The sequence below is a fragment of the Puma concolor genome, chromosome F2 (genome assembly GCF_028749965.1).
Source record: "Puma concolor isolate L17-30 chromosome F2, mPumCon1.1.hap2, whole genome shotgun sequence".
In the NCBI taxonomy this organism is placed as follows: domain Eukaryota; kingdom Metazoa; phylum Chordata; class Mammalia; order Carnivora; family Felidae; genus Puma; species Puma concolor.
The window spans coordinates 78,550,851-78,559,966 of NC_141684.1; the positions used below are offsets into that span (position 1 = coordinate 78,550,851).

At 40.9% G+C, this 9,116-nt stretch overlaps 1 long non-coding RNA gene across 1 annotated transcript; it reads right to left on the minus strand.

Moving 5' to 3' along the window:
• Positions 1-562: 562 nt before the first annotated feature.
• Positions 563-7,168, minus strand: LOC147572135 (uncharacterized). The gene is made up of 4 exons (XR_015246591.1): positions 6,867-7,168; positions 6,677-6,747; positions 5,316-5,615; positions 563-1,724 (listed from the first exon to the last, which is right to left on the minus strand). It is a non-coding gene; the product is annotated as an uncharacterized LOC147572135 (long non-coding RNA).
• Between the last annotated feature and the right edge of the window lie 1,948 nt (positions 7,169-9,116).

Sequence of the window (9,116 nt, forward strand, 5' to 3'; positions counted from 1 at the left end):
ATTTCATTTTTCTCATTAAAACCCAATCTATGCCACATTTAAAGTTCTCTCCCACCTAACAGTAGCATGGTCAAAGCAATAAGCTGCACACACCCTAGGGAAGAATACCAAGCGAAGACTCTCTGACTTTCAAACTCCTTAGAACACCTCAGTTAACGTGACCCAAGATCATCGCTGATTTGCACAAACCTGACACACCGCCAAGCAGGAGTGGTAATAAATACAAAAATGTCGGAATTGAGTCACACAATTGTTTCCTGTTTATGGGGAAAAATTGTTTTTAAACAATTCAAAATTAAGCTTGAGGGAAAATTATTCCTGCCCTGGACACCTAGAAGCACGGGTGGCAGTTCGGCCCATTCTATGATAATTGTTCACCTAAATCTGGTTTGCTTACAGTGATGCGTTAGGCTTTTGAATTCATCAATTTTCTTGCCTGAAAGCTCAAAAACTAATAATCTTTTTCCTGCTATTGCCAATAGCTCTAGCTGTTGTCAGAAATGTTCCCCTCTTCCAATGGAAACCTGCAAACGAACACAAAAACCCTACACAGCTTAAGATCTGCTTTTCATAGAGATTTACTACCATGGGTCTTATTAAAAATAAGACTTCAATTTTTAAAATATATTTACAAAAACACTCATCCTCCACTTCAGTGAGGTTAATTATCCTCCCCTGAAATGTTGTGTTGAAAGTTAGTTCATTCTGAAGGGCACTCTGGCTGGCTCAGTTGGTAGACCATGCGACTCTTGATCTTGGAGCCATGAGTTTGAGTCCCATGTTGGGTGTAGAGATTACTTAAAAATCAAATGAATGAAAGACAGAAAGAAAGTTAGCTAATTCTGGGCTCAATACTGAGCTTATTGGGAGATGTTTCCATGCTTCTCCCTAAGCAAAGCCAACATGTTATATAACTAAGGCTAAAAGAAATTCACTCTTGGTATTATGTTGAACAGAAAGATGGAAGGAGGTCGCCATGCCATTTCTGTGGTATTTTGTGCTGCCAGGGGATAGGACTTATTTAATGGCCCTCGTACAGCGCTGCCATTCTTTTGAAAATGTCAAGTTCGGAAGATTTCACCAATCAGAGGCAAGCCCATAAGGAGCTCATCCGCTTATATAGGAGAAACCAGTGACCAGGCAGTGATAGTGTAATAAATTCCTTAGCATGTACAAAGAAGGGGGGTTCACCCGCTTAGCTTTGAAAGGGTGGTGAGGGTTTCTCAGAAGACACCACCTGAAAGCTGCATCCTGGAAGGGAAGGATAAAGAACCACGCAGGGTTGGAAGTAAGGAAGGCAGAAGATGAAAAATGGGGTACTCCAGGTAGTGAATGCAGCACATGGAAATGCTAGAGACTAAACAGCATGAAGCTTTAAGAAATAGCCTAGCTTTGAACCTGATCAGCAGGATTTCTCAGGTGGGGTCCATAAGTCCCCTCCATATGAGTTGCCCAGCTTGTTGCAATGCAGCTTCCAGAGCCCTGAGGCTTATCTACTACCTCAGAATCTGGAGCCTAGGACTTTGTATTTTAAATAAGCATTCCAGAGAATACATAGGCACTCTGGATTGTATATCCTCTGGCAAGGCAGAAGTCTGGGAAGGGGGGAGGTAGCAAGAGAGGATTCTGGTGAGGTGAGCAGTGTTGGACCATGAGGTTCTTGAACACCAAAGGTTTGGAACTTGAGACTTTCCTGAGTCCAATGGAGGAGCCACAGCCAGGATCTACATAAAAACAAAAAGGGAATAGAATTCTACTTTAGAAAAATCACTCTAGAGGCAGCATGGAAGAATGCCCTGGAACTGGGAGAGACTCAGGCAGAGTCATCCAGAGGACAGAAGAGCTGAAGAGAAATAGTAAGAAAGCAGGACCGACTAGAACTGGTGATTGGTCCCATGGGATATGGTAGTGAAGGGGAGGAGACATGGTTTTAAGGACAGGGGAGGGGACATCAAGAATGATCCCTCCCTAGGGTCCTAACTTGAGTACTATTTATAGGGTGCTGATCACAAGGGGTGACAAGGAGAGTACGTTCAGTAACACCCAAAGTGTCTGTAGAACTCAGGTTCGGTAGACGCATTTGGGACGGAGTTGGAGACCCAGAGTTATCAATACACAGATGGCAACAGAAGCTGTGGAAAGTACAGGCTTATGGTGCCGTCTTTCTTCATAAACTAGGAAGTAGAGTTATTTCCCAATAGTAACCAAAAAAGGAGATGTCAGAGAATGCAGGAAATAGAAAATAGCTCCTATGAGGCCACAAGAGAGAATGCTGAACAAGGAAACAGAAAGCATTAAAGACTCATCAAGTATGGAAGGACAACTTGTCATAGCTCCAGTTGTGTTGAAGGTGTTTTTCTCCTGTAGCACTTCCCCACCAGGGGGGCAGGAATGTAGAAAGGAGACAGCTGGACCACTAGCAACTCAGCCCCTCTAAAGAAGCAGAGGGGGGGGCGCCTGGGTGGTGCAGTCGGTTGAGCGTCCGACTTCAGCCAGGTCACGATCTCGCGGTCCGTGAGTTCGAGCCCCGCGTCGGGCTCTGGGCTGATGGCTCAGAGCCTGGAGCCTGTTTCCGATTCTGAGTCTCCCTCTCTCTCTGCCCCTCTCCCGTTCATGCTCTGTCTCTCTCTGTCCCAAAAATAAATAAACGTTGAAAAAAAAAACTTAAAAAAAAAAAAAAAAGGAGCAGCATTTACTAAAAAGGCAGGGCTTCTCCAGAAGCTCTTCCCTTGGGGACTCACATGTCCATTTGCATATCAAAGGCTTTGCGACATTTAAAAAAAAAAAAAAAAAAAGAAGCAGAGGGACTCTGGGTGCCTGGGTGGTTCACTCAGTTAAGCATCTGACTTTGGCTCAGGTCATGATCTCATGGTTCGTGGGTTCCAGCTCCACATCAGGCTCTGTGCTGACAGCTCAGAGGCTGGAGCCTGCTCTGGATTCTTCATCTCCCTCTCTCTCTGCCCTTCCTCCTGTGTGTTCTCTCTCTCTCACACACACAAATAAATAAATAAACATTAAAGAAAAAATAAAGTTCCTTAAAAAGAAGAAGAAGAAGAAGCAGAGGGACTAAAGAACCCCTCTGGTCTTGAAGCTCTCTCCCAAATGCTGTAATTACTCCCCAAACTCAGATCTGGAAACAAAAACCTACCATTCTTCTCTTCAGAGTGGTTCCGCCTTGCTGCTTGCCTGTTAGTTCCCCTGCTGTGCGTGTATGTACGCATGTCAATGCACACCCTCTGAACACTTTCCCACAAGTACAAGCACTATTCCTTGACTGTTTCCCAGGCCTACTTAGGTAGCAGTGAATACTGAAATTATTTCCCCCTATTTTATGGTTATCTTTGTCTATAGCCAACAAGCTAGTGTGGCGATTAAGTAGAACAGACTTTGAAGCTCTATTCTGAATTCGTAGTTAATTACTACTTCCATCCCCAACATATCTAACCATCACTTCCTCTGCTTCTCTCTCTTTTTAGATATCTTCTTCTCTAGGCTTTCCATAATCGCCTACTTACTCCTTGCAGCAAAGCATAGCTAAATCAAGTAGCAAATAATTTCCCTACACCCCTCTGCATGCTGAACTGGAACAGTGAGGGATGATCCCTGACCAAACACACACGTGCTCTTTCCCAGCTGGGAATCAAAGAGTAAGAGGGAGAGAAAATCAAGTTTTTCTGGGTCCAGGACTTCCACACACAAACAGATCCCCAGTCTGCTCGCTCTGCCTGTCTCTCTGTCTCTCTCTCTCAAAATAAATAAATAAACTAAAAAAATAAAAATAAAAAGATGGGAAGGGTCATGCTCATTTAAAAGGCTAGCAGCTGGCATTAATGTAATTAACATCACTTTTGAGCAGCTAAATGATTTTCTTTTGGAAAATGACTGATCCCATTGTGACCTCCATGGCACCCATTTCACACTAAGGAACAGAAAATCTACCTTCTCTCTCCCCTCCCCAGTACCTCCAGGGAGCAGAGACATGACTTAAACTCAGCTAATCACATAGTCTGTCCTTAGGGGAAAGGGAAATAGAGACTTCATGTATGGATTTCTAGAGAACATCAGTATTGTAGCTGGAGTAAAATGCAATTCTCAATACCCCAAGAAGCAGAACCGTGTATGGCCCGATAAATAAATAATGATGTTAGATGAGGATTTGGAGTCTGGCAAAAATCCAGTTTGTATAGAAATCAAATCCTATTAGAGTATTATAAGGAAAGCTATGTTATTCTGGACTGAGTTTTTGTGGCTATGGATTGAGCCAATTATTTTAATTATACTCTTGGGAAAGCTACTGGAATTCAATTAAAGGTGACTGATTTCCACCGGCATTCAATTGAGTGCATTGCTTTTGAGCAAAGAGACTTGACATTTGGTTTAATAGTGTTAAGACTACAGTTTGATGCTGAGAAACAAAAAATGTGAGCTTTTAGCAATCAAATTAAGAACCTCAGCAAACACCATTAAAACTCACAGGATCAGACTACTTGAAGCCGCAGGGATCATTTAAAACACAGATGTTAACATTCTTTCTAAGCAAACATGGTCTTTATTTTAAAAATCTAGGTACTTAAATAGGAGAATGGCCTAATGAACTGAGGTAAATCGCAACGATCATATACAATGAACCAGTTAAAAGTGGGGTTTCTCCATATGGACAAACATGGCTAGACCTCTAAGACATGCCACTGAAAGGAGAATAAAGCTGTTTAATGAAGTACCCTCTAGGAAAGGGGGAAAAAAAAAAAAACTGAGACAAGACAGTTTGATGAAAGGAAACTTTTGGTCCTAACTATGTTAATTAACTATTGCAAGGAGAATTAATAATACATTACCTAGATAGTAAAAAATAACTTTAAGAATAAATTTAGTTTCTAGTTTCTAAGTGATTTTTTAAAAAATGTTTTAATGTTTTTATTTTATTTTTGGGACAGAGACAGAGTGCAAGCAGGGGAGGGGCAGAGAGAGAGGGAGACACAGAATCGGAAGCAGGCTCCAGGCGCTGAGCTGTCAGCACAGAGCCCGACACGGGGCTCGAATTCACAAACTGTGAGATCATGACCTGAGCTGAAGTCGGATGCTTAACCAACCGAGCCACCCAGGTACCCCTATAAGTGATTTTTTTAATGTTTATTTATTTATTTATTTTTTTATTTATTTTGAGAGAGAGAGAGAGCCCACGTGGGTGCGAGTGCACGCGGAGGCTGGAGGGAGGTGCAGAGAGAGAAGGAGAGAGAGAATCCCAACAGGTTCCCTGCTTGTCAGCACAGAGCCTGACATGGGGCTCCGTCCCACGAATCCCGTGAGATCATTACCTGAGCCAAAATCCAGAGTTCGTGTCTCCACCGATGGAGCCACCCAGGTGCCCCCATACATGTTTTCTGGCAAACATTTTCCATCCTGCAGTTTTCTCAACAAGCTGTGATAAAACAATCATGTCGAAGGGAAGAGGTTTAGTTCCAGGCAAGACAGAATGAGCACATCCATCCTGACTCTTCGACTCCAAACGAGTGATGAGTTTCCCATTTTTCCTCGGCTGTGCCCGGGCCTAGGCTCAAGGCAGCCCCAGACCAAGAAGACCATAAATATTGTGTGATCTTCCCTCCATGAGGTACCTGGAATAGGCAAATCATGGAGACAGAAAGTAGAATAAGGGTTACAAGGGGTTGCGGGGAGGCAGGAGTGGGGAGTCGCTAACATTTAGGGTTCCATTTGGGATGATGAAAAAGTTTTGGAAATGGGTAGTAGAGATGTTTGCACAACAAAGTCAACGTACCGAATGTCACTGAATCGTACATCGAAACATGGCCAAAATGATAAACTTTATATATGTTTTTCACCACAATGGAAAAAAATTGAGAAAACAGAAAGAAAGAGAGCAATTCACAAGTATAGTTGTAGACTTTAACATTCCTCTCTCGGTAATCAACAGAACAGGTAGAGAAGAAATGAATACAGAAGAGATATAAAAGAACTATACAATCAATCACCTGAATGTAACTGGTATGTGTAGAACATTACACCAAAAAGACATTCTTTTCAGGTGCACGTGAAACATGCAACAATATGGACCACATCTTAAGTTTTAAACAAGCCCTAACAAACTCAAAGTATTTAAATTATACGAAGAATATTTTTTGACAGTAATGGAGTTAAACTACAAATCGATAGCAGTAAGAACAAAAAAGTCTCTAAATACTTGCAAATTAACCGATACACTTCTGAGTAATTCATGGGTCAAAGACCTCAAAGGATATTAGAAAACCTTCTGAACTGAACAAATATAAAGCAGTGCTTAGAGGGAAAGTCAGAGCAAAGAACAAAAATCTCAACCCAATAGTCTCAGTTTCCCCATTAAGATAGTAGGGGGGCGGGGGGAAGCAAAGACATAGAAAGAAGGAAATAATGTTTTTTTTTAAAGGGCAGAAACTGATAAAATGGAAAGCAAACCAAAATAAGATAAAGATAATCAAGGAAACCAAAAGCTCATTCTTTGAAACAATCGTTCAAGTTGATAAACCTCAAGCAAGACTGACAAAGAAAAAAAGGAAAGACACAACCATCAATATCAAGAATGAAAGGGGGAGGAGAAATTGGAGGGGGGTTATAAGAGGGGGGGAAGAGAGTGGGGGTGTGGGAAGGGGTGGAATATCACAACAGACTCCACAGACCTTACCAGGAGGAGGAGGGAATGTCCTGATAACTCTACACACAGAAATTCAACAACCCAGGTAAATGAACCAATGCCTGAAAAAAAAAAAAAAAAAAAAAGTAAAACTTGACTTAAACCTTACAACTTATACCAAAATTATCTCAAAGTGGATTGCAGACCTAACATTTATGTTTTATATAAAACATAGAGGCACCTGGGTGGCTCAGTCGGTTAAGCCTCCGACTTCAGCTCAGGTCATGATCTCATGGTTCCTGAGTTTGAGCCCTGCATCGGGCTCTGTGCTGATGGCTCAGAGCCTGGAGCCTGCTTCCGATTCTGTGTCTCCCTCTCTCTGTTCCTCTCCTGCTCACATTCTGTCTCTCTCTCAAAAATAAATAAAAATTTTTTTAAAAATTTTTAATAAAAAAACATAAAACTATAAAGTTTTACAAGAAAATAATAGAGAAAATCTTTGTGACTTAGAGTACACATGATACCAAAAGCACAATCTTTAAAATGAAATCTTGATTACTTAAATAGTATTAAAATTCTAAAACATTTGAACTGGGAAAGACATTGTTAAGAGATTGAAAAGGCAAGTTACGGACTAGGAAAAAATATTCATTTGTACAAACAACTTGTGTTCAGACTATACCAAAAAAATAAATAAGTAAATAAAATTCATATCTCTACATTAAGAAAATAATCCAGTTTAAAAATAGACAAAAACTGGGGCGCCTAGGTGGCTCAGTCCGTAAGCGTCCAACTTCGGCTCAGGTCACGATCTCGTGGTCCGTGAGTTCGAGCCCCGCATCGGGCTCTGTGCTGACAGCTCAGAGCCTGGAGCCTGTTTCCAATTCTGTGTCTCCTTCTCTCTCCGACCCTCCCCCATTCATGCTCTGTCTCTCTCTGTCTCAAAAATAAATAAACGTTAAAAACTAAAAAAAAATAAACACTAAAAAAATTTTTTTAAATAGACAAAAACTTACACGTACACTTCATCAAAGGGGGCATAAGGATGGCCAATAAACACGCAGAAAACATGTTCAACAATACCAACCGTTGGAGAAATGCGTGTTAAAGCCACAGTGAGAGTCGCACCAATGAAAATGGCTAAAACGCCACGTGCTAAAAGGATATGAAGTAACTGGAAATCTCCAACATCGCTGACGGCGACGCAAAATCTCACAGCCACTCTGAAAAATAATGTAGCGCTTTCTCAATAGATTAAACCTACATTTTACTATATGACCTGGTAATCCCATTCCTAGGTACTTATTTTCCTTAGAGAAATTAAAATTTATACTCACTTAAATACCTTTAGCTAAATATTTATAGCTGTTCTATTCATAATTGCCAAAAGCCAAAAACAATCCAAATGTCCTTGAGTGGCCGAGTGGATGTATAAATGGAGGTCCGACAACACAACGAAGTGATGCTGTAGCAATGAAAAGGAATGAACTGTGGACGGACTCAACACCTTGGATGAATTTCAAACGCATAAGGCTGTGTGAAAGAAGCCAGTCTCAAAAGTTGCATGTTGTATGATACTGTTTGTCTGATACTCTCAAAAACACAAAACCACAGTGACAGAGAACAGATCCTTTGTTGCCAACGGTCGGTGGTCAAGGAAGGAAATGATGACAAAGGGGCATCATGAGGGACTTTTTAGTGACAGAACTGTTCTGTATATTGAATGTGGTGGCAGCAACACGACTCTCTATGTGTTAAAACTGGTGGAACTGGGGGCTCCTGGGTGGTTCGGTCAGTTGAGCATCCGACTCTCGATTGAAGCTCAGATCATGATCCCAGGGTCTTGGGATGGAGTCCGGCGTGGGGCTCCATGCTGAGCGTGGAGCCGGCTTTAGATTTTCTCTCTCTTTCCCTCTGCCCCTCTCCCCGCACCTCTAAAATAAAAATAAAATAAAATAAAACTGGTAAAACTGTACATAAAAAAAAAAGTCCGAACACTTGATGGCAGCTCTCAATCAAGCATTTCTATTTTTTTCAACTATTTGTATGGATAGGTAATTAGCATTGACCATCGAATAAATGTTGAGTTCCTACTGGAAATCTCTGTATCCTTGAAATGCTATTAGTTTTCTGATTGGCCCTTATAATGTGCTATGGACCATAAAATGCATTATGTTCTCATAATCCCTTAACAAGAAGCTTAACAAGAGGATGCCTAAAATTCACCTATAGTATTTTCACTTACATCTACAACTGCTGCTTGGATATTATTCATAACATCTATCCTATGAAAGAGATAACTTTGAAATTCCAAAAATTTATTTTTGTCAATCAAATATTCCCCCCCCCCCCTTATTTTTGAGATTTCTCGAGAGTACTTTTAGGAAACTTTTAATATGGAATAGTCAATAACTGTTTATTGATTAAAATAAAAAACATTAATGATACATATAAATACCGTAAGTTGCATTTGGTGACTTTCTATGATTCA